This window comes from Amblyomma americanum, chromosome 4 (assembly GCF_052857255.1).
Source record: "Amblyomma americanum isolate KBUSLIRL-KWMA chromosome 4, ASM5285725v1, whole genome shotgun sequence".
Lineage (NCBI taxonomy): Eukaryota > Metazoa > Arthropoda > Arachnida > Ixodida > Ixodidae > Amblyomma > Amblyomma americanum.
The window spans coordinates 180,644,839-180,672,373 of NC_135500.1; the positions used below are offsets into that span (position 1 = coordinate 180,644,839).

Sequence of the window (27,535 nt, forward strand, 5' to 3'; positions counted from 1 at the left end):
TAAAATCCACGGTATTGAGCAATGGATCGCTCAGGTTGGCTGAAATACGTTGGAAGCGCTGGAAACGTGAAGTTTCTAACAGAATGAGGTGAGGGACGGGATAGATTACAGGAGCGCTGAGAGCTGAGTCATAGTCATAGTCATCGTCGCCTTCGTCGTCGTAGGTGGTGGCTTGAGCGAAAAATCCCCAGAGAAGCAACCTAAAATAAATCCCACAGAAAATCGCTGAAAAATTAAGACTCGGGAGTGAACTGGCGTTCAAGTTGTAGTTAGCGGGGCGGGCTAAAGAGAAAGCCAGAGAAAACCACCGGCAGGCCGCGGGGGTCACTGACGTTGCCTTCAGTTCTGCGCGGCCCATCATCGCTAACGAAAAATGTTGTGCGGGGTTGGTACTTTAGGAACCTGTGAGAATTACACAATGTGCCGATTAATATTGTATCCCTCATTTTTTTTTTTTACAAGTCATACAGCAAGGCAAGGGCGCGATACAAATTTTTTCGGTTTCTATTTTTTTCGTTACTGTACATACTATATTGATGCGTCAATACATTTCAACGTGCAAGTCAGTGTCGTGTTCGCGCCAGCGTCTCTGTTTCTGTCTCTGGTTGACTAAATGGGATATCGATTCAGCCTCGCTCGGCGCCTGAGTGGTTACATTGTTCGGTTGCTGACCACAAGGACGCGGAATCAAGTGCCGGCCGCTATAGCCGCGTTTTGATGGATGCCAAATTTAAAAGGCGGCCCTGTGTGCTGTGCAGTGTCAGCGCTCGTTAAAGGCCGCCAGGTAGCTGAAATTAATCCGCTGTTCTCCCACTACTGCACCTCTTTCGCTCTTCCTTCTTTCACTTCCTGCTTCATTTTTTTTCTCTCAAGGCGCGGTTGGGTTGTTTATGTTTATATTGACTCGCCCAAACTTAGGCTTTGTTTAAGTTCTCCCATCCAGAAAGTGCGAAAACCGGTGAAGGCACACAAGCACCCTGATTTGGAAGTTACCGACTGTTGAAAGCACGAGAAAGACCAGGACAGCATATATATATATATATATATATATATAGAGTGTGCGCCTCAGTGATTACATGTCTTCTACAGTTTCGCTATTTCTTGCTCAAAACGCATAAGCGGAGTGGCGCGGCTTTTTGTTTCCGGACGGCTACTTCACTTACGCCTGCGTCTGCATGTTTTGCTTTAATGCTTGAGGAGTTTCGTTTGATTGCACCATTCCCTGACCTCCACATCGCTTTGTTCTTTAATAACAAGAATGCCCGCGAAGTCAGCAGCTGGAAGAAATCTTCTGAATATGTTTGCCCTTCGCTTTAAACAGAACAAGCGGTGCATGCCCTTTCTTTTTTCTTATGCGAGTCGCTGAAAAAAAAAAGAGGAGACGGCAGAAAGATAAGGGAATGCAGCGGAACGCACGAAGGAGAATGCCCACGTATAGGCGCTACGGAGCAGAAATTGAAAAAAAAATATAGAAAGTTCATGATGGCTCAGCAAACGTGCGCCGCTGGCTCCTTTCGCGGGCTTTTTCGTATTTGCTTCTGGGCTCCCGTTTCTTCCAGTCAGAGATCGTCGTGACAAGATTTCACAAATCGATTTTGGTGGCTCCCCCTATATAGCTACTCAGGACCCTCCTTCTCCCGCTCAGCCGCCTTTTACGCGCGTCCAAACGCCGTAATGCCGTTTGTAAGCGCCTGTGATCATCGGATGCAGGGGGCGAAAGCTATAGAAGCCAGCGCCCCGTTCAAGGCAGATGTTTTTCGGCTCAGATCAAAGTAATGCCCGACGGAAGCAGCTTAGACTGCAACCCGTGCCGGCTGCCCTTCCCTTCGGGCCTCCTGCCGCTGGTGTTCTTTGCTTCGCTATTCGTGCGCTTCGTTCTTCGTACAATTTTCCGGGCCGGGTGATGTTCCACAACGCACGCTCGAGCACGTGCATCGGGTTAGGAGCAGGAGTGCTGGCGGGCATGGCTTCGGGCGCGCTTGACGCGTTTAAAAAAAAAAAAAAACGATGAAGATGAGAGAGGTAGAGGGGAAGGCAGTCACGCTGTATAGAGTTATTTATTATTAATTGGTTTTGGGGAAAAGTAAATGGCGCAGTATCTGTCTCATATATCGTTGGACACCTGAACCGCGCCGTAAGGGAATGGATAAAGGAGTTAGTGAAAGAGGAAAAGGAAGAAAGAGGTGCCATAGTGGAGGACTCCGGAATAATTTCGACCACCTGGGGATCTTTAACGTGTACTGACATCGCACAGCACACGGGCGCCTTAGCGTTTTGCCTCCACAAAAACGCAGCCGCCGCGGTCGGGTTTGAACCCGGTAACTCCGGATCAGCAGCCGAGCGCCCTAACAACTGAGCCACCGCGGAGGGTCCTGTATAGAGTTCTCTGACTACAAGCTTCACATTGCTCGACTACTATTCCTTGCGACTGTTTTCCGTACTGGGGGACAGCTATTCGGAATTACTAAACCTATATGTACAAGGGGCTAAGAATCCAATATCCCCCACCGCATAAAGCATTAACCAAGGAGGAGGCCACAGTATGGCGTAGACTGCAAACCGGCTCCTTTCCTAACTTAAACATACTAAACAAGATGTTCCCCACACATGCAGTATAGCGCCAACTGCCCGTGGTGCGGAGCACGACCGACATTATACCATATCACGTGGGAGTGCGAAAGAAATCATGCATTCCACAAACACAAAACACCATGTGCGGAGCAATGGGAGAGCCGGCTCACCAGCTGCGAGCTCGGGGTCCAAAGGGCCCTAGTAGCGCACGCAAGCGAGGTGGCCCGACTCAGTGGAGCCCTGGAATAGGGGCCCACCCACGGCCAAGGAGGACCCAAGCTTCAAGATGAAGAATTCGTCCTCCACCGCTACCACCCCCCTAAGAGAATCAATAAAAAGTTTTTCATTCATTCATTCCGTATTGGGAGTTCGGCTGTTTGTCTATGGCAAAGAACAGCGTCGTCAGGGGCAGCATGCAAGCACTGTGCAATGCAAGCCACCTGCAGCTTGGTGGCAGCTTGGCAGCGTGTGGCCAAGCTGCCTCATATTGCTCCATTAAAGGTGATTATAAGAGAAGAATCTAGGTTTCAGCGCAAAGCTGCTCACTGCGTTCGATCGGCCTGGTACACATCGTTTTTGCGAGGTACACTTAATCAGCTGAAATTCATTTAAGGCATATCGCCTCAAAAAACATTTTCCGCGTGCATGTGCATGTGCATGTGTGCATGTTCGGCGTGCATGTGCAGTGTAGGCGTGACGCGATGCCCATGCACACCCGAATTACCTCGGTGCCTCTCACCGAAGGAAACGCTTTATATGTCTTTCTCGCAACGATTGCGCAATTTTGCGCTGTATATGGGAATTGAACTTTTCCGTCTTTATGTTTCGAAAGCTCGGCACGTTGCTAGGTGTTTATTTTAAAATGTGGTTCTCGATTTTTTTCTTCAGGAAATACTATTTCCTACAATTAAATTAATGTTTTTTTCTTCGCTGATATGAAGCTGCCTTCCTGTACGCGTTCAAAAGTCGCTCAGAATTTGTCTTGTCTGGTTTGTCAACCTGAGCATTCGATTTAGCACTAATTAACGCATACCTGACAGTTCATTACTGCTGAAGCACTTAAAGCTATAGAGCCCCCCCCCAAGATGGAAGTGCTATTCTCAAAAAATAGAGGAAGGTAAATTACAGAATTGTAAGGAAAAAATGCAGATTGAAGTTTCTTTCTATACGTTGGATTGCCATGTTATCGCTCAGTAGTTGCGATAGATTGAGCGAAAAGGGGGGGGGGGGGGGGGGGGGGGGCTAACACAGGCCCCTTCGGCGACAGGCCCCTTCAAACACAGGCCCCTCCGGTGACTGTGTTTGAAACAGCCACCTGTCGGTGCAGTGGCGCATATCTCTTAACCGCTGCGCCACACCGCTGGCAGTGATATGCGGACTCGCCACTATCTATCAGTGTAGTACATCTTGAGTAGCTGCGTGCTCTGAATTGGAATAGAATCAGAATTAGAATAGACTGGCGAGTGAAAGAAGAATGCTGTCGAATTTCCTCTGCATCATTTCAATTGATTACCCCTATTTTTTTTTCGTGATGCTTTTCCATAGCTTCCAGTGCCCTTATGAGCAATGCAGCAACGTGCTTAACCAGATAACTGTCCTAAATGAGTGATGAGGGTGAACAGCCCTAGCTATAGCAGACGGCGTCTGGCGACAAGGATAAACCTTCCAGTCTCCAGATGCGTGTGAGGTAGCGGAAGAGTACCACAGAGTGCACAACTGATATGCTTAGTTCAACGGTACAACGTCTCACAACGACCCTAGCTTCGGTACTGAATGTAACTGCTACTGGATAGCCAGCTAGATGCTGCGGGCATGCCAAGGATGTTGGCCTTTTTCGGACCGACTTTGCAAAATTAAATTCGGCGTACTTTTATAGTTTTTTTTTCCGGCTCAAACCGAAAGGCCCAACCACCAGCTATACGTATCACTAAAAAGTTGAGCTTCTGCGCATTGTACGCGGCTCACTCACTCCAGCTCAAGGCCACTCTCAGCGCTTTGAAACCTCTTGAACTGCTCCAGACACCTAATTGACGTGCTCGCCCAGTAAGAACGTTCGCCTTGACGTAACTATTGCGCAGGTTTCGTTCAGGCAGACGAACCCTCTGCCTATATGCGACTCATGAAAACTTATGTTGCTGTTCCTCCGTCAGCTTTCCTCGCGCCACAAATTCGCCAGCTAAATACTCTAGCCTACACAGCTGTCGCGCAGAAACATTTTCCTGATCTGTGCGCCTCTCAAAAACGCCAGTGGATATGCCATTCACATACTCAAGGCGAGGACAATCACTTTTACGAGATGCTTCATCACGTGGACACCAGGCCATGAGGCTGTCAAAGGGAACCAATGTGCGGACGCCAATGCCCGAGCATACGCCAACCGGGAGGCGCGCACCGAAGGGGAACTGGACGCAGTCACTAGACGGTATGGAGCCATCTTAGAACACCAACGAGCCCTCCGGAGGACCTACCCGCCTCCCCACAAAGACCTTAGTAAACAGCAGTCGGTTGCCTGGAGACAACTACAGACTAATACATACCCCAATCTGAGTTTACTCAGAAAAATCTATCCAACCACTTATGAAAACAAATGCCCGCTATGCGGTGAACACGCAACGCTTTACCACGTTACATGGGCCTGTCAGAAAATGCAGGCAGCGCCGATAAACAACACACCTACACCGGAGCAGTGGGAGGCTGCGCTGTCCAGCTCGAAGCCTGAAGAGCAGCTCAAGCTGATCGACAGGGCTCGCAAGACTGCAAAGGCCGCTGGGGCCCTGGACTGAGGGCTCCACCTACGCTGCGAAAAATAACCCTAATACAATAAAGTTTTTCATTCATTCATTCAAAAACGCCCTCGACAGCTCAACACCGAACGTGAGCGCTCGCAAGCCTTTTCTTCCTCCACGAGACAGCGAGTGTTGCTTCAGTTCTCGTCCGTTCTGCGCTCACATTCGGCGGCTCTGCCGGTGAGAAGCAAGCACATTCGTAATAACGACGACGTTCTCGTCATTTCAGCGTTCGCACATTAGCTAACGCGCAATTATGACGCTGAGCAGCATTCCTCCTTCGCTCGTGGTCCTGCTATACACATGCGCTCTAACCGCGTTATGCCCGGACGGAGAGCCCTCAAAGCGTGCCGGCCCTCCCGGCGTTGAGTGTGAATCTAGTTAGGTGGCGCCTGGTCGCTCTCATTTGATCAGGGTGACCAGTGCGTAGCCCCGCGTCCCAATTTCCTGTTTGTTTCGCGAAGGTAGCGCCGCGTGCGACAGTCGGGCGGCCTTCGGAGCCTGGTGAGCTGACTCGGCGCTAATGCCTGATGGGGGACGCACGGCAGAGGGAGAACCATTAGTGCGGGGGCAGCAGCGCCGCGCCTCGCGTGAGCTCACGAGACACGAACAACGCAAGAAAAAATACAAATAAAATGAAGCCAAGAACAAAATACGCTCGCCTCTTGAGCGCCAAGGCACCGAGCGCCGTGCCAAAATAAGAAAAGCAAGAAAGAGCGGGTGACGGGGGGAGAAAACAAAAAAAAAAGGAAAGAAACGTCACGGACGACGCGTTTGAAGAGACGACGAGGTGAGCGGTTCGTGACCAGCGGAACTCACGACTGGCAGCACCGCGGCGACCCGTCCCTGTTGTGACCGACACCATTTTTTGTTTTCTTTTTCATTTTTGTTTCAGGTTTTCGTTGCCTTCTGGCCCTCGTTATCCACCTTCTTTTCCCGCCTTCGTTTTCTAGTTACTCGGTGTAGCAGGCTGCACTACTGCGTTCCGTCAACCCATGCAGTTGGTGCATCTAGGCACCTTGTATACACGAGAGGCAACGCAAAAGGTTTGTGCGTGCGTGCGCGCACGCATGTGTGACGAACTGCAAAGTACACATAAGTAGACCCACGTATAACTCAGCTGTGCTGGAGGGCGGTATGCGTGATTTACGCGAAAGTCGCCGCATGCCCAAGGAGGAGCCTCCATTGAGCAAGGCGCCCGCATTGGCGCATGCTGGGGGAAGAGTGCGTGTCGCTCTGATCTCCTTCATTCCGCAACTGGGACGCACGACGAGATCGGAGCCAGAGATGCCTCGTTCCGCGCGCGCACATCGCAGCGACGACGCCACGCGAAATGCGTCGGCGCAGGAGCACACGCCAGAGATTGGATTTGCACGACGCTCCCGCACGCACACGAAGCCAGCCTGCGCTGCTGGTCGTCTTTCCTTGTTTATGTGCGACCGTCGTTGCGTTTCCCCTCAGCTACCCCGCGTGCGTCGCTGCGCTGCTGTTCTTTCCTTTTTCGTTCTTTCCTTCGCCATCCGACGACGCCGTCGTGGCTGTGGTCTCAATGACGCCTGTAAGCAGCAGCGCCCGGGATATGCGCAGTAGACGTGCGCCCCGTGATTTGGACGAGCTTGCTTCCGGGCGCGCCTGGCTTGCGTCTTTTTTCTGCTGCTGCTGGCCTCTAGTGTCTCCCCGTATAGATATCACGTATGTACGCCACGAGCGCGACGCCAAAGCCGCTTCCCTGATGAAGGCGGCCGTATTTTCGCCCTCTGCTCCCGGGCTGTGCACGCCGGGCACGCAGCGTTGGCGGCAAGGCTTTGTCGCGGAGCTTTAAAAGCCCGCCGAATGCACAATAGCTGGATGCGCGACGCAGATTTTCGCCTCGCCGTTGTTGCTTATTGGAAGGAAGAGGGGAAAGCAATGGGCGAAGCGAGTCTCAGCAGCAAGAAATGGTTGTTTAAATTCATCCCTATCGGAAGGCGAATCACGTTATGTACTGTAAAGTGGCGCCTCCGCGCTTCGCCCTTCACTACCCCCTGCCATCTCGTCTTGAATGGAAAGGGTGTAGGTAGAGGTAGAAAGAAAGGGGGAGATGGGAGGGCTCACGGCTGTTTTGCCCGCAGACATGGGGAGCAGTACCGTAAACTCTACTATACAACGCGCAGGCTATTGATGTTTAAGGATTACAGTTTATGATTTGTGGACCATCTATACAGGTGCGTGGGCTATAGTACAGCTTTTGATTTTCAGTATCGCCTATTTTAGCATGAAATGCGCGATACGATTCTATTTACCAGTTGCGGAAAATATTGTAAAACAAAACTTTTTTCTTCGGCCAGAATTGAGCTCTGCGGACTATACACCGAGTTCGGACTGCATACTGGATATTGCAGTAAACGAAGCACGTCTCGCTTTTCCAGCAGCTTGCATGTCTTTCTCTACGCCAACTGTAGTCGTGCTGCTTTCGTGTACTATCCTGTTCGCGGCTCTGCCACATATGCGTACACTGTAGCGTGTGGATTAAAATAAAGACATATGTCAGAGACATGTATATTTCTTCTGCACAACAGGTGGTTGCTGCTAAATGCTGCCGCATGCTCCATTTAGTTTTGTTTACCCCTGTAGACTCATGAAAGCAGTATCCAGTCCATGCATGTGGTAGCTGGCGTAAAGAAGGAATCGCGTGCCGAAAACAGTGCACACTAAATATAAACGGCGGTATTTTCGCCTTTATCGTTTAAAGTGTGCAGCCTGCTGTCGTACACGTGCTTATGAGCTGCCGAATTTCCACTGCACTTGTTAACTTGCAAAGTCATTGTGAAGGACCTTTGGTTGTGCCCTGTGCCTTTGTTCTTGTTCACGGTGCAAAATAGTTTGTCTTGGTTCACTTCCGCGTGCTCCTTCCTTGCACCACGGAGAATCAGACAGGACGCACTCATTCAAGGTCAACCCCAAAAGCCTATACCGCGGTTGACCAGTCGGCGAAGATGCTCTTCTGTTCGGCCTATTTTGCTGTTTTCCGATATACTTTTCTTTTTGTGGTGCTATTTGCTTGTTGTACCTGCGCCGTTATGAGAGAACGCAAGAGAGGAGCCGAAGGTCAAAATCGCCGATGGGGAGGAGGTCGGACCAGAGGGATCAGAGTATACTCACGACGCACAAGTCCATCCGGGGCGGCACCGCGGGACGTTTAGGGCTAATTGGCAGGGTCGAGATTCGGAGATATCGCCCCTCATTATCACACAAAAGACGGAAAGCTTCCCAAGTAACATGACTCGGGCTTTTGTGCAGGGCTGCCAGCGACAACCGCGTTAACAGGCTCGAAACGGAGGACAGGTACAATAGTCTAGACTCGGCCAAATCCAGCTTCTGCTCCAGCCACGCTAAGAGAGAACACCAAGAAATAATGAGCGGTGGCCACGGCACCCTGCCAAGCCAAGTGTGCGGCGAGGATTTCTCCAGCGTAGAAGCTTGTTAAAGCGGCGATGCGGGTATGCCTCGGCTACGCGTGCATGCAAAGTAGAGGGGCCGCAGTCGCCAGGCCGTGGCCGGAGTGCGCCTAGAAGAAGGCCCGGTGAAGCGTGGACACGGTGGCGGCGGCGGCGGCGCGGGAGTGCCTTTGTCTCTGTCCGCGGACAGCGGCGTCCCACGCGCGCTGCTCACAAAGCCGTCGCCGTGTGTGTACCGAGCTGCGGCCGGTTCACGACCCTTCTGCGGAAACAGTCTCCGTGGGGTTCTGCATGGCGGCGTTTGTTCGGCCCTTTGTGCGGCGGCGGAGGCGGCAAACTCTCTTCGTGGGAACTATCTATGGGCGAAAGCTGCCGCTGCGCTCACCGTGCTGCGACCTGCTCCTCCTTTGTGTACCACGCGCGTCAGGTGTATGCACCGATAATAAAGTCGCTCGCGCACTTGATGTGTCGACGGGGATAAAAGCAGATCAGCGGTTCGCTGAAGCGAGTCCCTGGGGAGAGAGACCTTTGTGTGTGTTCAGTTCTTAGGGCAAGTTCACGGACCTCTACAGGGACAAAGAGAGCGCTGAACGTGGAGCGTAATTAAAGTCGCACTCCGCTGAAGGGGTTTCCATGTTTTGTTCTTGACGAGCTAGGTAGTAAGATGTGGGGGGTTGTGCACTCAGACAAAGCATATACGTATAAAAGCTGGGAAATATACTGTTAATGAAGCTGGTTATTAGTTTTACTTAAAGAAAAGGATAACTACAAATATCACTGCTTTATACCATTTCAACGCACCACTGCAGCGTTGATACCGGTATTTTTTACACCCTCTAACCTTGACCTGAGAAGCGCCGTCCATGATTTGCCAAGACTAGCTAGTAGACAAAGAATCTAGAAACTACTCTGTGAGATGCTATTGTGGTAACCTGACACCACTGGTGCCTCCTGAGGTGAAAGATTTTTTTTCTGTGTTTGGGCCTGAATGTCCCTAAATGTATTCGCAGCATTGACCTCCTTCATTCAGCTGTGCGATTTCATAGTGGTTTGTCGCAAGATAACGATTTGATGGTCGTGCAACGACATTTAAAGGCGGCAGTGAGAAATAAAAAGCTGGACGTCCGGTGTTTCTCTCTTACCACGTACCTCTATATACAGATACTCTACATTAGCTATGATAGCGACATTTATTTGCGAAATATTCGTGCCCGTTCACAATACTCAAACGGGGATTCACCGCGAGGCTAACTTCCGACGCGAAAATTTATCTGACGCGAACAGTACAGAGTAGCTTTCGGGAGCAAATCGCAAATCTGGTCGTCTCGTTGCTCCTAAGCAAGACACTCCGTTCCTTACTCTGCGTTATTTCTTCGCAAAAACTCTTGCCTAAGCGTTCACAACGCTGGCTATCGTTAAATACGGGGTAGACGTATTAGTATGGCAACGCCACTAGATGACGCAAGACGTAAATAGGGACCGGATTCAAAATTCAAAGGCACTTCAATTCACTTTCCGCATATCACCTAACGCAATCGAAGCGTGTAACGAAGCGCACCAGTCAGTGAATGCGTCTTCGCTTTCGTGGGTGGCATTTAAAAAGTAAAATAAAAGACAAAGGCGAAAGGAAGACGAAAAGTGCGCCGTTCCCGCGTGCGCTGCCGCGGTGTTCAATTCAATCACAGTGCAAGATCCTCGCGGGCAGAGGTAACGTGCGCCCCCGTCCTTTGTGATGGAGAAGGCCGGAATCGCGCTTCGGAGTTGCAAAGACGCGGGTCCGCCCAGGCTGCGTCGCGAGTCAGTGCCTGCGTGCCCCGCGAAAAGCGAGAAGCGAAATGGCTTATATGCCGCGCCGGACTCGGCTCGGCGCGTACGGCGGCGCGGACAGAATGGAAACAATTTCCCGAGGAGCCCCCGCCGAGGTCCGTTCGGAGGAGGAGAGATGGAAGATGCAGGGGGCAGAAATTGCTTCGACCTGCGGGGGTCCACGTAATAGGCGCTGCTCGCCACGCTTCAAAGGAGCCCCCTTGAGAAGGAGTCCTGGATGGGGTCCGACTTCTCCTCGTCTTGGACTGAACTTCCTCCGGCCTGCATGGCAACTGGGAGAATAGATAAATAAAAAAAATGAGGGTACCCCTTATGGCTGCCGCGAAACCGGTTTGAGCTCGCGCGCCCACAATTGTGTCGGATGTCTTCGAAGGATGGAGCATATAGGCTCCATCTCGGTGGTTCCGCGCAGCGCGTGTCTAAGCTGCTGGCGTCCTGAAGCGGTATGGAGCTCGACTGCCTGCTAGAGTAGGTTTATTGGGGCCTTGCCTTTCTGTGGTCTGCTCGCTGCACCTTCAAGGAAATCGTTCTCGTTTCATGTGACCACGTTTGAAATAGGTTGGTTGTCAGAACGCATGCAATTGGCTACCGGCTTGGTTACGTTAGCATTGCGGCACGAATATTTCCTGTTGATCAGCTTAATCTTAGCCTAATTGGATCAGTCTGTTCCGCCCCAGTTTCTCCTCGCTAAACGGCGGAGAAAAGGAAAATACATCAGTTTAGGTCATTCTCGAGCATCTCCGTCCCGCGCCGTGACTTTCAGGGTAGTGGAAGTCACCGTCGTATTTGTAAATAGTTGATGGACTTATTCTGGGACGAAATACGAGCTGAGCACCTAGGATAGCGCTTCACAGTACCAGGCATTTGCACGAAGAGTGCAGCGCCTTCAGCTAGTCAACTCCGTTCCGCACGGATGCAGCCTCAGTACCTTTCTCAGAACCTTCGTCAGCGCTGCGGCCAACTACTGGGATGGGGTAACTTTTCACTGCCTCTCCCCCACCACCGCCGCCACCGAGGCAGCGTCTTCCCAGCTCCTCCCATGCGCGTGAGGTGACCAGCCGTTGAAAAAGCGCGCCTTTGTGATGCAAGCGCCGGCGCTCCGTCAGCCGCCGGGGCGGGCGATTTTCCTCCTCTCCCTCGGGACCCCCAGCCCGCGGGCGGTGGGAGGGGTAGCTGCCAAGACCCTCCACCTTGGCCGGCGAAAATCCGGTATCGCATTCTTGCCGACTGCTTCGCGAAGAGGAAGGGCGCTGGAGCGCGCGTGGGTCTCATAAGTCACGAGCTGCCCCGATAGGTGCGCTGTCGGCTCTCCGGCCTGCTCCTTTGTCCCGGGTTTCGTGCTCGAGAGTCTCCTCGGCGAGCAGGTAGAAGGGCGCAAGGACGGAGTGAAAGGAAGAGATCCTTTGGAATCGATGCTGAGAAGCAGCAGCGCGGTAGGAGACAAATAGAAAAGAATGCAACTGAAAGCATGCTATAACGAGACGGCTTAAAACGGAGTAACGGGTATAACGAAAGAAAAGAAACTTCACGGCATCAGCGGATTGAAAGCCATGCACTGAATGGTTCGTTTTGAGGGAGAAAAATTTCTTGCGCGAAAGTAAATAGGGAATTATTTAAAGACATTTAAAGATTGATGTTAGCTTCTTTCATTTAGCATAAATGGTCACGTGGTTCTTCTTCGGTCGCATTCGATGTACAGATGAGCCATTAATTATCACGTACGCAGTCAGTCTTCGTTGGGCGTTCAATGGTCTTCAGTGCTGACCTTAGCTAAACATTTTAAGTAGAAAACACCCAGCGGCATTCAATTAAAAAAAATCGACACTCCTGCAACTTATTTATATAGTGGTCCACTCTATATTACGCTAGATACCCCTTGTTACTAATACGAGATAGCCACACATACTTGCTAGCTAGATATAAGGGGCGTCGCTTTTATTAAAGAAACACTCAAGGCAATTTCGTCAATTTTTCGTTTGCTTCTCGGAAATGGCAGCTTAGAAGCTCTTCAACAGGTTCACTGTTGTTCATTCTCCTTTGAACGCATGTTCTCCTAAACTTAGCGCTTTCAAAGAGATCTTAATTAATTTCGCTCTATGCTGTAAATAGTTGCACCATCCGGAACGTTACTGTAGAAAGCCATGCCCACTGAGCGTCGGATATACATTATCATAATATAATAACTGTGAACGAAACGGTCTGCTTAGCTCGGCAAGATCATATATTGACTTAACTAAATGCATAGGCAATTGGATACGTTACAATGCTGGTATACACGCCTTAATTAATTTTGATTTCGGCGCATGAAAATAATCCTTATGGCCTATAACAATAAAAATTGGCGCCTATCTATAATGCTACTCGCTTCTCGTACTGCTCGCCTAATACTAACATGTTCATTATCTTAAAATGTCAGGTCAGAAGAGTTGAGGTAGCAGCGTTGCTGTAAAGGCGCAAATTTTACGACCCTACCCCCTCTTTTTTTTTTTCTGCACGGAATTGTGCTGTGCTCTGGACGTATACGACAGGCACTGCCTTGAGAACATTCTCACCCGAAGTGTAAACGTTGTTTTCACTATTAATTTCGGGAGTGAATATCAAAGGAAATGGCGCAGTCGGGCCTTTATCAGTTCACTCACTCGACTCGCTCGCTTGCTCGTTCACTCACTACCTTGGCAGTAACTCGCTGTTTCACTTGCTCGCTTTTTTAGTGACTCACTCATTTTTGTACTTTCGAGGTCACGAATGTGTCACTGAACGGAGTAAAAAAAAAATTTAATCTAATGCCACAAATTTAGTCCCTATTTCATGTCATGGCATTTATTCCTCGTAAAACTATTTGTTCTTCCGTGTTCTTGTGTATCATCATTCATTCTCAAAAAGTCATTGTGATTACCCCCGGCAATGCATTACGACCACTGCCGGTATAGAAAATACAAATAAACATTATAAATATATATTGTCACATCGAGATTGCGAAAAATTCTATTCAGTCGCTCTTTTAAAAGGAGCTGCGATGGCTATTAAATGCATGGGGGGGGGGGGGGGGGGGATCGAGTGGTACCCTTCACTAGCCATTTTGGCAACAAAAGGAGAATAGAATACTTTAATACTTTACTTTAGCGCGACACTGAGGGATTTCTGCTTGGGTGCTTTGCTAGCGGTGCTTGTGATTCTGTACATCGTGATTGACGAGATTAATTTGTACTGCACGGATATTTCGCCAGAACCGGTCCCACCCGCTCGTGCACCTCTTTTTTCCTATTCAAGGTGACCGAGGACCTGTCACGGGGCTTTCGAACTTTGCCTTTCTTTTTGGCTGGCAGGAAGGTCGAATTTGCACCTTCGACTTCGAACTGCTCTCCGCATCGAAACTTTGTTTCAACCGGATGAGAATGATCGGTAATTTATTAACCGTGCGTGAAAACGGTCGCGAGACCATCGCTGCAACGAAAAAAAAAAGAAACAAAGAGAAAAGCATCACACCAGCTCGATGACGTAACACGCACGACCCACTCGCTACGATGAAAACGAAAGGAACTCACCAGAGCGTGCCCGGCGACCCCGCTGCATCGACCACAGATGAATTCACAGGTGACAGCGTAATATATGGGCCAGTAGAGGGAGAGGGCGGGGGGGGGGGGGGGCAGGCGACTTCAAATAAATAAAATCGGGAAGCACATAAACTAAAACCGTCGTCCGACTACACATGCAGCGCATCTCCCCAAGAACGTTCCCTCCCGCCCTTCCTTTTTTTTCCTCTTTCAGTCGTCCCCGTATGGGGAGAAGAGAAACGACTTCGTGCCTGGCCCGACGCCCCGAGGCGCGAGCAGCGTGTCGGCGCCGGCCGAAAGAGAATAAAGCCATTTCTGCATGGCATGCGCGGCCGGCGACTTTCTCTCCCGTGCGCTGCAGATTGTTCCCGCTCCATCGTGTCCCTTTCGGCGCCTCGTGCGCCGCCGACGCGACGAGCCGAGGTAAATTCCGGGGGAATTCTCGGCATCCACCTCTAAGCGAGCTTGTACTCTGATCAGCTAGGCGCGTGCTTTGTATCCCCCCCCCCCCCCCCCCTTTGCTGCCTTGTCGCCGTGCGTGCACACCGGCCAAAACTTCGTTCTTGGGCCGGCCCGCACACTCCTTTGTCTTTTTATTTCGCTGGCTGCGCGCTGGGCGACAGTCGATATTATGCAAATCAGTGTCCGAGCGGCGATTTCCATAAATCACCGGCGGGAGCGCGACGCCGCTGTGCAGGTTCGCGAGACTGCGTGCGCCGAACGAGAGACAATTTACATATTGCCCTAAATCGATATTGATGGCACTCGTCGCCTTTACGCCGTTGAAAGGAAGAGGACAAAACAGCGGCGGCCCCCGCCTCTCTAGCCCGCCTCTGTTTATTTATATTTTTTTTAATGCTCTCGCCCCGTCCTTTGCTGGACTGGCATGTACACCGCAGTGGCGAGGCAGGCGCGTGGCTCTGTTCCCTCTCGCCCTCTGTGCTCAGACGCGCTGTAGCCGTAAGTACTGGGAGACAAAGTCAACACGTAAGACATGTTGAGGTGTGGACAGGCAGTTGTGATATTGGTGAGCGAAGGGCGCTTCGTCAGTACTGCAATGGTTGCCACATTGGTCAGCACGTTATGGGAAGGCTGCGGTGGACGCCTAAATTCATTGTGGGCTGCAGGCCGTGCAGGACAGGTTACGAGTCACGAGGGAGCGGGAACTTTGAGAGACAGGTGAAGAACGCGTGGCTCGAGCAGTCAATCGAATACTGTGTTTTCTCGCGTAAAGGGCGCGCTCGCATGATAAACGAACAGCGTACTTTGGCTGCCAAAATGTTTTTTTTTTTCCTTCGCGTAATAAGCGCATTCCCTGCCTCTGGCGCGCAGCCTGCCGATGATGATAGTGAATACTAGCAGGCGACCCCCCCGCCCTACCCTTATTTTTAACGTCGAAACAACTGCGCTATAAGATAAAGCACCATCTGTAGAATGTCAAGATTATAGTATACCTCACCCTGCACGACGAAATATTCACAGTGTTGTTCTGCGGGGGATGTGAGAACCAATAAAAATCACACCTTGTCGCAACGGGTTTCTGTGTTCGATCTGGATGATTAATAATTGTAGCAACTTATAGTGTGCCCGGGCATCACGCTGAACACTGTTAGTTGTGCTAAAGTAAACTCTAGTTGAGCTCTCTTCGTACAGAATTATGGGCTGCTATAGGCTTGGTATGGTATACGTGCTAGTTTAAGATTAAGGTTGTTTCCTGTGCCCTTGACAACGGAAACCGCGCCGAGGTGAGCGTTTATTTTTTTTAGGTGGGTCGTTCCGGCTGAAGTACTATATATTTATTCCACCAGCCTATTTTTTATTCCGTTTCTGTAGCTTTAGATTTTTTATGAACATTTCACTCCGCGCAAACAAACGCGCCTCTCCATATTTGCCGATTCTTTTTTCTTTGGGGGGGGGGGGGGGGCTATAGTTCAGTTGCGGCTTTCATGACGCCATCGAGTCGGCGCCGAATCCTATCCTTGCTGAGCCTTTTTCGAGCTGAACGTTTTCTTCGTTCTTAAAAGCTTTGTAGAACGCTTAAGAGCGTTAAAGAGCGTTTTAATAGCGTTTTAAGCGCGTTTTAAGTGCGGCGCTTCCCGCTTAGCTTTCGCCGTTACCTTCCAAATCCGATCGCGGCACTACAGGGACAGGGCACTCGAGTGCAAGGGTCGAACAAAGCGCAGCGCGGACGCGTCTCCCCGCCGAGCGATGCGGCCCAGATTTGCGCCGACGGTGAGCAAATGACCCGCGAACGTCGTCGTCCTTCGCCCTGCATGAGCTCGGGAGTGACACGGGGCGGCGCGCGAGTTGGTCGTCCGTCGCTGCAATCGAGTGGGCCGCCGTGTACGTACACCATGACGCCCACCTTTCGGCGCGTCTATCTCCGGAATGCAGCGTCTCTGGAACGCCCGCCGAAAGGCGCATTCCACGCGCGGCGTCCGGAGACCCGCGCCGTCGAGCGAGCTCCTCTGCGCCGATGCGCGTAGGTGGGTGGAGCAGCTCGGCGCCGGAAATACGGTTTGCGCCTCTCGCGACTTCCCGCGATGACTCGCCGAGAAAGACACCGGCGTGGAATAGAGATGCCGTGAGATATATCGAGAGCCGGGCAGGTACCGATAGCCGAGTCAGTCCAGGCCGTTCGAGTAACTCGGTCGCAGGCGGCTGCCCGATTGGTGAGTGCGATGCTCTCTCTCCATATGAGCTTTACATTATGGTGTGGCACTTCCGAGATCTTTGCTCGATATATTAATGTCAAGAAGAAGGTGTTGGAGGGTGGTATGCCGTTCGCGCTTATGTAACGCAACTTGTCACATTGCGGCGTAAGCTTTCTCGGGGTATTAATAATCCATTACGCAATGAGATAGCAGACATTTATGAGCAGTATGGATGCCAGTAAAGAAATCGACACGTCGGCGCAGCTATTGTGGGAATGACGAGAAGTGTGAAATTGGAAAAAAAGCTGAAAAAAAAAACGCGCGTGGCGCACACAGGATTAAGGTTGTACGCAAAGAATTCTGCATGTCGAAACAATATGGAGTCCATGAAGATGGAGTTTAATGGAATTACGAATTTGTTTTGCTAGCGTGTTGCCTTTGCTATCTGGGTACAACGCGGTATGTGGAATGTCTGCATGAAGAAATACTTCTGCCGCAGCCGCTGGCAACAACGATACGAGAGAAATGCAATATTAAGGATAAGTGCCCTAAAAAAAAGCGTAAACAAAACAACCAAATCTGCACGTTAACAATAATAAAAAAACAGATGAAATCTGGACTGATCTCTGCTTTGACACCTGTCTGCATCTCGCTTTAATGTCTCTTTCCTACGTATTTCTATTAAAGGGGCGGTCTTTGACACCGCAATGCGCAAATGGTTTCGCGATCCTCTCAGACACCCACAGCGGGTCTTATTCGTGTTTTTTATTTTTTTGTTAGATGATGCACTGGCTGCCTGTGCTTACAGTTTCCCTGCTGTCGCTTAATTCCTTAGTTTGTACAGTTTTTTGCGATGTTAGACACCTTTGCTTCCACCGTTCGATATTAAGCTAGAAGTCAGGTCTTTTTCATATCCGTTTTAGCTCTCCGTACTTCCAATATCTCCGCAGAACCTTTCTCCCAGGCTCGGTAAATGCGCACGTAAAAGGACGCGGCCGAACGCATACTGCCATCGATTTGTGAGAGTGACTTCGATTTGCCTCTGGCAGCAACAATGGTCGGCTCGTCGAAGCGTGAAATTGTCTGTTATCTCTCCTCCTGACTCTTTTTGTAATGGTGCTCCCCCCCCCCCCCCTTTTTTTTTCTCTTCCACCGTCAGTCTCGACACCGGCCGTCGTCGTAGTCTTGCGGAGGTTCGATCTGAACCAGGCATTATCGCGCTGACTGCGAGCCATATCCCGTATAAGACCTCTTCAGCCGGCGCCCGTTCTTAATGTGCTCGAGGCGTTCCTCTACCTTTAGACTTTAATTCTGGCGCGTCGAGATTGCCACGAGAGCGTTGGAAACGAGCCAACCTGTTGGTTCGGAGAGATAGCTCTCGACTGCAGGAGTCGTCCACACTGTTACTGGAATTAGTTTTAGCTTTTCCGGTAGCCTAAAACAGCCATGAGTTCGGTGAACGGATATTAGAACTAGCTGCGAGGAAAATTCTCGAAAACTGACCTAATTTTGAAAATTACGGAGGGCACTTCAGGCTACTTACGTGCTTTGAATGCGAAAGAATTTTAAATTTTTCTCTTCCTTTGTCATGACACACCGACTCATTAGCATACAGTCATAAGGCAATACTACACTAGGTGCACCTCTGTTCACCAAGAAGCAACGCGTGCTCGCCTCGAAATCTGAAAGTCCTGGGTTCAATTCTTCGCACCGTCTGTTGAAATTTTTATTCAGTGCGGTAGCACTGCTAGAAGAATTTTCCGATTTCGGGCGCACGTACGTACGTATACGTCCCTAGAGCCTGATTCGTGGCAGGTAGCCCGCCTGTCCACCGCATTGTGGGCAGCCATTCAGGTTCCACGCAACCGTTCACCCACGCTTTTACCTAGCTGAAAGGCTGGGTGAAAGGTACACTTTGGTTAACGCGTTCAAGATAAATATCTTCAGGGCAGAGGCCTTTAGATCAAAGGCGTTTGTGGTAAAGGCCTTTAGATCAACAGAATTAATGGTAAAGGCCTAAGGATGAAAGTCTTCATGCCATTTACTACGAAGGCTTTCACCCTAAAGGTCCTTGTGCTAGTGCACAATATTCCGCGCTTAGCCGCGCTAAACCGTCCGCTAATGTTTTCTATCGCACCACGGTGACGTCATATGGGATTTTCGGGACCAATGCTGCTGCTCAATGCCGACGCCGGGTTTCGTTCCCTCAGAGCCATGTAGTGTTTTCGTATTAAAACCAAAACGGCCTAGCCTATTTGTACTCCCTGGTAGGATTAAGGGGCAAAACTGTACATATCGCGTAATTTAAACCGTTCTGGAGCGCTGCAGTTTAATTTTAACCACCCTGGGTTCTTTAACCGGCGTTTCTGCGCGTTTCTCTGCGGCGTTCTTGCCTCGCCTTCAAACAGCAACTCTCAACGCCCTCTCGCACAGCACGCGAAATCAGCGCCCATACACGCGGCTCCCGGCGGGTCTGGACGCGGCGACGAAGAAGAGCGCAGATCGATGGCGGTCCGCTTTTGTTGTGGCGTGAGCTCACATATTTACGAGGCGACGTCTAAGCTCGGCCGCCCGCGCGCGTGCCCTCGCAAATTGCGCACCATTGTTTCCGGGCGTCGCAGGCGACGGCGTTCGCCGCACAATGGTAACAGCATTTTTCCGTTCTTCGCACGCGACGCCGCCGCCGTGTTTAGGGTGCCCTAGCCGTGTTGCTCTCCGAGCGCCCCCTTCGCCCCACTCAGCTTCGACCAGGGCCGCGCTGCTACCTGCCAGCCGTGTCGCGTAACGCTCCGGTCCCGAGCGTGACTCGAAAACGCGTCGTCGTGCTTTCAACCCGTCCTCCGGGCGCTCTTTATCGTCGCGCACGCGACGAGGCGGCGAGCTTCAACAGCTCTTCTTTCTTTTCCTTCTGCCTGTTCGTCTAACCTGCTCCGCGTAGTCGGTGCAGTGCTGCTGGAAGCTGCGGAACTGTGCCGAGGTGAAGGGCAGGTCGATACTTTAGCGTCTAGCGCGTTTTAATGAGTTCTCGCTCTCTAATTATACGGCTTGTAATTCATCGCGCATTTATGTAAACACCAACGTATTCGCTGCCAGGGAAGAATACAGTTTCTCGAGGATTATCTTACCCGAACCTGCTCGAAACTTTTTTTTTTTTTACTGAAAGGAGTAACCAGGTTAAGCAGTTTTAATTAAACACGCCGCGTATTAACGGAGAGGCGGAACTTGTCCGACTGTATACGAGTCATTCCAAGGACGTTTTCGCGCTGTCGTGACTCACTGGTGCAAAGGAAGGTTTAGCTGCTCACGCGACGCTTAATTTTGCAGACAAATAAAGTCTAACTACTGTAGATGGTTCCCGCCACTGAGGCTCAGCCTGGCAGGATGCGTAGAGTGCCACTGTGCACCGCCTCGCTTCCCATGCCGGCGGATGCGTAGACGACCCTCACGAACACTGGCCGCACTGCACGAGTATTTCGTGCGCAAAGCGGTGCTGCGCCTGTCTCGCAAGGAGTTGCCCCGCGCGCATGTGGAGCGCGTGCACAGGTGCGCTTCTGCTGCTGGCAGCGCGATCTGCCTCTGTCTGTTAATGGCCGGTGGTCGTAGTCCCCGAGGTTCCCGCTCTTCGCTTTCACTGGGTTTCGCCCGGTGCTGGGCTGCCGTTAATTAGCGAACCATTGTGTTTCGGCGCAGGAGTGCTGACTGCTGTTTGTGCCCAGCCCCTCGTGCCGACGAGTGAAGTTCGCGACCGGGGGAAAGGAGAAATGGGGGGAGACCGAACCGGGCACGCTCTCAAACAGAAGCGTTTAATGCCGGAGAGACAAGGGCACGGCGCTACGACGAGTCGGCATTCCCTCTATCTCTGGCTGGCAGAGTACGCTGCCAGGTTGGTGCTCGCTCGCGCAGGGGAAAAAAAAGTAAAGGGCGGATGAAATGAAAGGAAGAAGTGAAAGAAGAAAATGCACTTTCGTAATTTGTTGCCTGCGAAACGAGATGGTGCCTCCCCGAAAGAAAGTCTTCATTAGCGGAACACGTACGCTCTGAAACGACGTGTAGGTGGTGGGCTGTGCGTCGACCCCGGGCTGGACGAATGCGTCTTTCGACGACTTACGGCGGTGCACCTGGTCGGCAAAGCGTTGCGGCCGCATGCAAATAAGCATGAAGGTTGCCACGGGTTCTCTATTTGCAAGTTATTATTTTTTTCACCAGTCGGAGCTGCACTCGTGGGATTTTAATCAAACTATTTGAGTTTATTGGGCTTTGGGTGTGTATTATTTCTAGTGGAAGAAGAAAGTGCTTGCTTAACTGAGAACAATGGTGTCAGTGATGATGCCTAGAGTGATTGCGGGAATGAACCAAATGTAGAAAAGGCGCAAGCATTCGATATCTTTCAAGACCGTGACGTTGGTGTTTGAGAAAACGAACCTGTTTCAGCGCAGGTTCGTGTCTATGCTGTGGTTTATGGCTTATGGGGGTTTAACGTCCCAAAGCGACTCAGGCTATGAGGGGCGCCGTTAGTGAAGGGCTCCGGAAATTTCTACCACCTGGGGGTTCTTTAACTTGCACTAACGTCGCAGAGTGCGCGGGCCTCTAGAATTTCGCCTCCATCGAAATTCGACCTCCGCGGTTGGGATATGTCCTGTGCTTGCAGTCAAACCATGGCGCCACTGCGACTCATCGCGTCGATATGCATAGCATTACTGTGAGTCGGAACAGCCGTAAGACGAACCCGAACAAAGCAACTCGTATGCATGAGGAATTGAATAACATAACAGGCGCTTTTTATGAAGTTAAACAGAATCTATCTAATCGCGCTTTTTAAATTATGTCTTTTATATCCAGTGCTGGCCACTAAACACAAGGAACAAAATGAAACTTCTGCTTACGCCGGTAAGTTCAGCTCTCGCAGCAATGCTCAACGATCGTGAACGCAGGTTCCAGTGCCGTCGGAATTTGCCTGTAACACACGCAAAAGCTGTACTCGAGCGTCGCCAACTCATCGGCAGCTCGCATCCACACACGCGTAGGCTGCGAACAAACTCGACACTGCGACGAAGTCATACCTTCCGCCCTCTCTCCTTCCCCTCCTGGCATTCATAAGCGCACCCATCGGCTCTAGAGCGGGCGCACGGCACAGAGGACTCGAAGCGAGCCGGCTTCCTTCGCAAATCGGAAACGCGGCCCGCTTTTGACGCGGCGACCTTATACGCTGCCGACGTTATTTTGATTCCCGCCCCGAAGTCGCCGGGAGTGAAATTCCGAGACAGCTCCTGGAATGAGCCGAGCGTCTCCGCTCGCGTCCGGAACAGACGCACGCGGCGGCGACGACGACGGGCCGCCTTTTCTGCGGCGGCCTCCCCGAGCGCTATTTCCGCCAGGATGGGCTTTTTCTTCTTCGGGAAAACGAGGAGGGGGAGGATCCACGTCGGCGTCCGCGGGAGAGGCTACAGATTCAATTTCTCGTTGTCTCCGAGCGCGCTCCGCGAGCCTCGCTCGGCGCCTTCGCAGCCGCGCGCTTTGATCATCGCGTGGGCAGGCCGGCCGTCGCCGCCGGGTCTTCCCTGGCCCGGCCAGATCTGTTCTCTCCCGGCACCGAGGTTTTTCGGCGGCCTGGCACTGTCTCGGAGAAATGCCTGCGCCGCAATCGATGTGACGCTTTCTCCTTTCTGGCCGGGGGGCATCTCGGCGGCGTTTGCCCGTTTTGTGCCGTCGCAGCGGCGACGGCGGAATTGGCTTCCCTGGTGGGATACTCAGGCCGTGCCTGTGTGTGCGTGTGTCGATTGCCCCCCTTACTCTCGCGCCGATATTCGATTGCTTCCGCCGGCGCTCTGCCATTAGTGCGTTTCTGGCAGCACGTGGACGCCAGGAGGCGCCAATGGCCGTCTATTCCCGCCGAGTAGAAGAAGCCGTGCTGAGAGTCAAACAAAACTTGACCAGTGGGAAAGGTGTTTGGGAAAGTACGGGAAAGTGGTTGGGAAAGGTACGGCCTCCGAATCGGGACAGTAGTGCTTTTAACACGTGTGGAAGGACTGCGATTGGCGATGCCATCGTTTACTTCCGTGATTGGTCAGATGACGGGATCTGGCGATTTAGGAGTCACTGTTTTCGCTAACAGCTTTGCGAATCGTGCCTCTCTCATGAGTTGGCGCCACCTGTAGCTGTCACATCTCTCCAGGGGTTTAGTAAGACGAGGTTTATGGTGCTATACCAACCAACGCTGTTTGTAACGCGACACGGTTAGAGAGGACGTTCGGATGAAAAGCAGTGCACGTTGTCACTCTAATTAGGATTGGGCGAGAGGGTTGTGATGCCACACGTTGAGGTGGGGAATTAAAAGGATTTGAAGTCAAGTTAAATTGGGACTGTAAAGTCGTAGCATGACTGAACTGCCACTATGACGTATGAGGATGTAAATTAATTACCCAGAAATGAAAATTGGGTAATTGGTTGGGAATCAAACCCATGACCCTCCGGTTGCTAGTCAAACACGCTACCTCTAGGCCGTTGAGGCACGTTCATTCTACTTGGCTTAATGGGTACCTTGTGTGTCTTGTGGTGTAACACGTGGTCTAGTATGCTTATGATGATGAATGCTAATGAGTGTGTCTAATTATGAATATGCACTAACATGAAATAAGTAGCAAATAGCCGTTAACGCTGTCGCGTCGTACGATTCAGGAAGAGCAGAATTGTCCTCCTAATTTTTCTAAATCCGAACGCTTGTAACATTATTAAAGCACGCCACCACTCTGTGTTTAGCGCAAAAAAAAAAAAAGATCTGCGCATCCTCCGCAGCACAATTTAAGCCCGATGACGAGTCAGTCGCTCCTAGATATCTTTTGTCATTTGTTTTATGTTACAGCTCAAAACCGCATCAAATCTGTGTTAAGGTTACCGTGGCATGAGGCTAAGTTCTTATCTTCATTTGCTATTTTCTAGTTTGCTGGCGCCCAGGCTGTATAAAAGACTGCGAGTCGGGAATTGCTTGTTGCGGCTTCCTTGCAAGGCTTGAACAATTGAAAACGTGCAAAGCGCCTGCTGGAAGGAATGGTTCCTTTGCTTGATAGGGCTACCTGCTTACTTTCTCGCGCTGTGGGTCCAAAGTTCTTGTAGTGTGTGCTTTGCATTTTAATGCCGAAAGCGTTGTATATGCCTGGTTTCTCAATGTTTCGCCACCTCACGCAAAAAATGCAAAAGAACAAGAGCGATGTGTCTATAAAACTTGAATCATCTCTAGCGAAGCCTTCGGGGCAGGTAGAGTCACTAAATAAGGAAAGTATGATAATCATTAAATTAAAAAATTATTAAATGTGTAAATTTTTATTTAGTGACTCTAAGTGCAGGAATTGAGCGCTGTACCAATTAATCTGTGAGCAATTTTAAAACCTGGTATTTATTTCAATAAAATAATGTTCAATGTACAAGAAATATTTGCTGTATAAAAACATGTAAAACAAAACAAAACTCAGTTTTTTCGGATTGTGGCGTCAATGGCCTTGCCCGCAAAGATGTGAGAAGAGGTGAAAGATGGAAAGTAGGTGAAGCAAAGGGAAATCGAGCGGTGGGGATAGGGTGCAAAAAGCAAGCAGAGGAAAAGCACGAGTTAAGCACAAGCTACCGCCGCGCACCGAGTCGGGCTTCTTTTACAGCGAGAGCTGTTATGCGGGTCCCTCCCCGAGCGGAGCCTCAGTGTGAGCCGGCGGCACGTGTGGTCACCACAGCAACCATCCGGTTGGCTGCAGCCCCGAGGGTAAATGGCTGCGCGAGAGCGAGAGCGCAGTAAGCGTCTGCGTGCGGCAACGGGAGCCAAGCGCGCACATGACATCAGAGCCGATGAGCAGCAGGCACGGAGCGCGCAGCATCTGACGTGACGTCATAGCGCGCAGATTCTGCATTGCTATGACAGATTCGCAGCAAGGGGAAGATATTCTCTCCCGATTCCGCGTTTAACAGCGTGAAGGCCATTGTCATCGATGAGAAGGTCCTGCCCTGTGCGGTGCCGAACAGGAAGGCTGAGCTCAGCGCCGGATCTAGACCGAGCATTGCCGGCAAAGGCTGCGTATGAACGCGAACAGTGTAAGTGACGACCCACATAGACGACTCGGATAGCGAAATGTCTCAAGCAATTTAATGGCTCTGGCTGAATAATGCGCTAAGCGGCGGAGCTTAGCGCTGACATTATATATATATATATATATATATATATATATATATATATATATATATATATATATATATATATATATATATATATATATATATATATATATATATATATATATATATATATATATATATATATATATATATATATTACATGACGGGATAGTGAACAAAAGGGAACAAGGGAGCCGTAGTGCTCCCGAAACGTCTTTTCATCTTTTGACTTTGGCCAGTGACCAGCAATCTGCATCATCATGGCAGACTTCGACATGACGGTCAGAGCCTGCGAAGTGCGAAGATGACCGAGTACACGACGCGTCCGTTTGGTGCATTCCGTCTTCTGGCGGTCTATTGCTAGGACGACAGTCTCTCTCAGTATCCGCTCGGAAATGGCGCCGCTGTGGGGTACGGCTTCTTGGTGTACACTGAAGAAATGCAAGCATGCGATAGCTTCTTTGGATCGCCACAATCATTCGCTAAACGAAATGCCGGCTCGCTCTGTAAGCTTCCAAAACGTGAAAACGATTACGGTGGTTCCACTCATGCGAGCCATGTTTTCTGTGCACGTCACGTAACTATAGCAACAGCCGGGATTTATTCATACCATCGTGCCTTCTATTTCAAGACCAGAAGCTTGCTCTGAGATATGAAGAACACAAGTATATTAACCTCATAAAGAACGACTTTCAAGCTTACGAGGGAGTTAAAACGAACGCTAGGTGGAGCACTGGCGCCAAGTCGATTTTGCCTCGCTCAGAGTTGTGCTGTGAAGCGGCACAGCGCAGCCTATTTCCTATCATCAGTGCCCAAAGCTGGCAAAGCAGCGCAGGGCGACCAACATGCGGGCCAAGTATACAGTTGAAGTTCTCAAGAGTGCGCTACGCAAAGATGCGCTCTTGCGTGGGACTCCTAATGGGGCTGTATCGTTTCTGCGTCGCAGTTTCCTGTCAACTCGGCTCTGATGCTCTCTAACCGTTCTGCTCTGCTTTCCTGCCAACCAAACTTTGCGATCTTGCTCGCGCACTCGTTTCAGGGCTTGCATACGTTGCCGTTCTAGGTCAGCTACTTAGGTGTTTACACGCCCAAAGTATACGCGCAACTCGCGAGACGCGAGGCCATTAACTGTATACGAACTATGCTTCGTAAATGCGCCACAGGGTCGGCAGAGAACAAAGGCTCCTTTTTACCTCGACTGTTGGAAAGCGCCCGCAGGCTCGCGTGCTGTACCGGTACTCCGAACTTAACCGCATTACAGCGCCCAGCCTCTTAATTCCACAAAGCGCTGTTGGGGGCCTCTGAGCGAGCAGGCCTGTTTTGGGTGGACCCAACTGGCGCTTTGTTGCCTCTCGCGCTGCTGCGGCGGCCCTCGTGCCGGGAAGAGCGCTGGACCGCTGCAGAGCAAGCTTCCCCCTAATCCTGGTTGATCGAGTCCACGGATAGCGCTGTGGCACGCGGATGCTCGCGAAGCGCCCTCTTGTACCCGCGCTGTCTACGAGCTGCGAACGACTTAATCCGGTTTTACGAGCGCCGCAGTGGATTACAGTGCCTTCCTTCTCAACGACACCCACGCCGCTGCGGCGCTGCCGTCGCGAGCGTCTGCACGCACTGGTTGCAGCGCTCGGATGCACGGAATGCAGAGCTCGTCGCTTTGTCCTAGCTCGAGATTTTTCCGCCCCCCCCCCCTCCCGCCTTTTTTTTTCTCTGCACGCTCGGAAACGGTAAAGTTGTTTAGGCCGCGACCTGAACTAAGCTTACAACGTATGCAACAAAGTTTCTGGGGGAATGGGTAGAAATCATCACGGAAAGGGGTATTTCCGCATGTCTCTAGGCTTAGCAAGCAGTTATACCTGCTTTCTTTTCGTTTTATCAATGCGGGTGAACAACAAGCGGCCACCATTCGGTAAGGGAGAGAGCGAGAGAACATTTTAAAGTAATGTCTTTGATATTAGCACTCCTTGCTTAGCAATTTGTTCATGCGTTCATCGGGGGTGGCCAGACGCTCTGTTGGCAAGAGTGCTCCTGGCAATGATGCACTAAACCGAAATGCCCAGGTCGCAAACAAGGAAGTCATGCATGAGGACAATCGAATCACACTGCAAAGTGTCCTCTTTTTTATATATATATATATATATATATATATATATATATATATATATATATATATATATATATATATATATATATATATATATATATATTCAGCAACGGCGATGACTATATGCCTGAATATCTTTGTAATCGGAAGAATGTGCGGCCAAAGTATTACCATTACTTTACGGAATTGTATTGTCACTACGGTATACATGAAACTAATGCCTTTCTTCTGTCCTCTTGTCAGCGTACTTATTTAAGGGGGAGGTAACTGTACCTTTTACCTCGACTTGCTCTTTTTTTTCTAAACTGAAAGAAAAATATAATACAAACCTGTACAGTTTTGATACGATTAGATTAAATTCTGTGCGGTTCGATTCTATGCGATGCGATGCAGTTCACAAATTGCACATGCATGACGACACGAGCCTGTGCGAATAAGGCGAAGAAGCACC

The 27,535-nt window shown here is 50.6% G+C and overlaps 1 protein-coding gene across 2 annotated transcripts in view; it reads left to right on the plus strand.

The window, feature by feature from the left end:
* Positions 1-27,535, plus strand: part of LOC144128780 (uncharacterized) — a 184,413-nt gene that overhangs the window by 53,317 nt on the left and 103,561 nt on the right. Inside the window, exon 1 of one of the 2 annotated variants that reach the window (XM_077662476.1) lies at positions 16,651-16,847. The exons of the other annotated variant lie outside the window; for it this stretch is intronic. The gene's annotated coding sequence lies outside the window, so the exon portion shown is untranslated. Of the gene's footprint in view, positions 1-16,650; positions 16,848-27,535 lie in introns of those variants that run through there. 2 annotated transcript variants of the gene reach the window in all.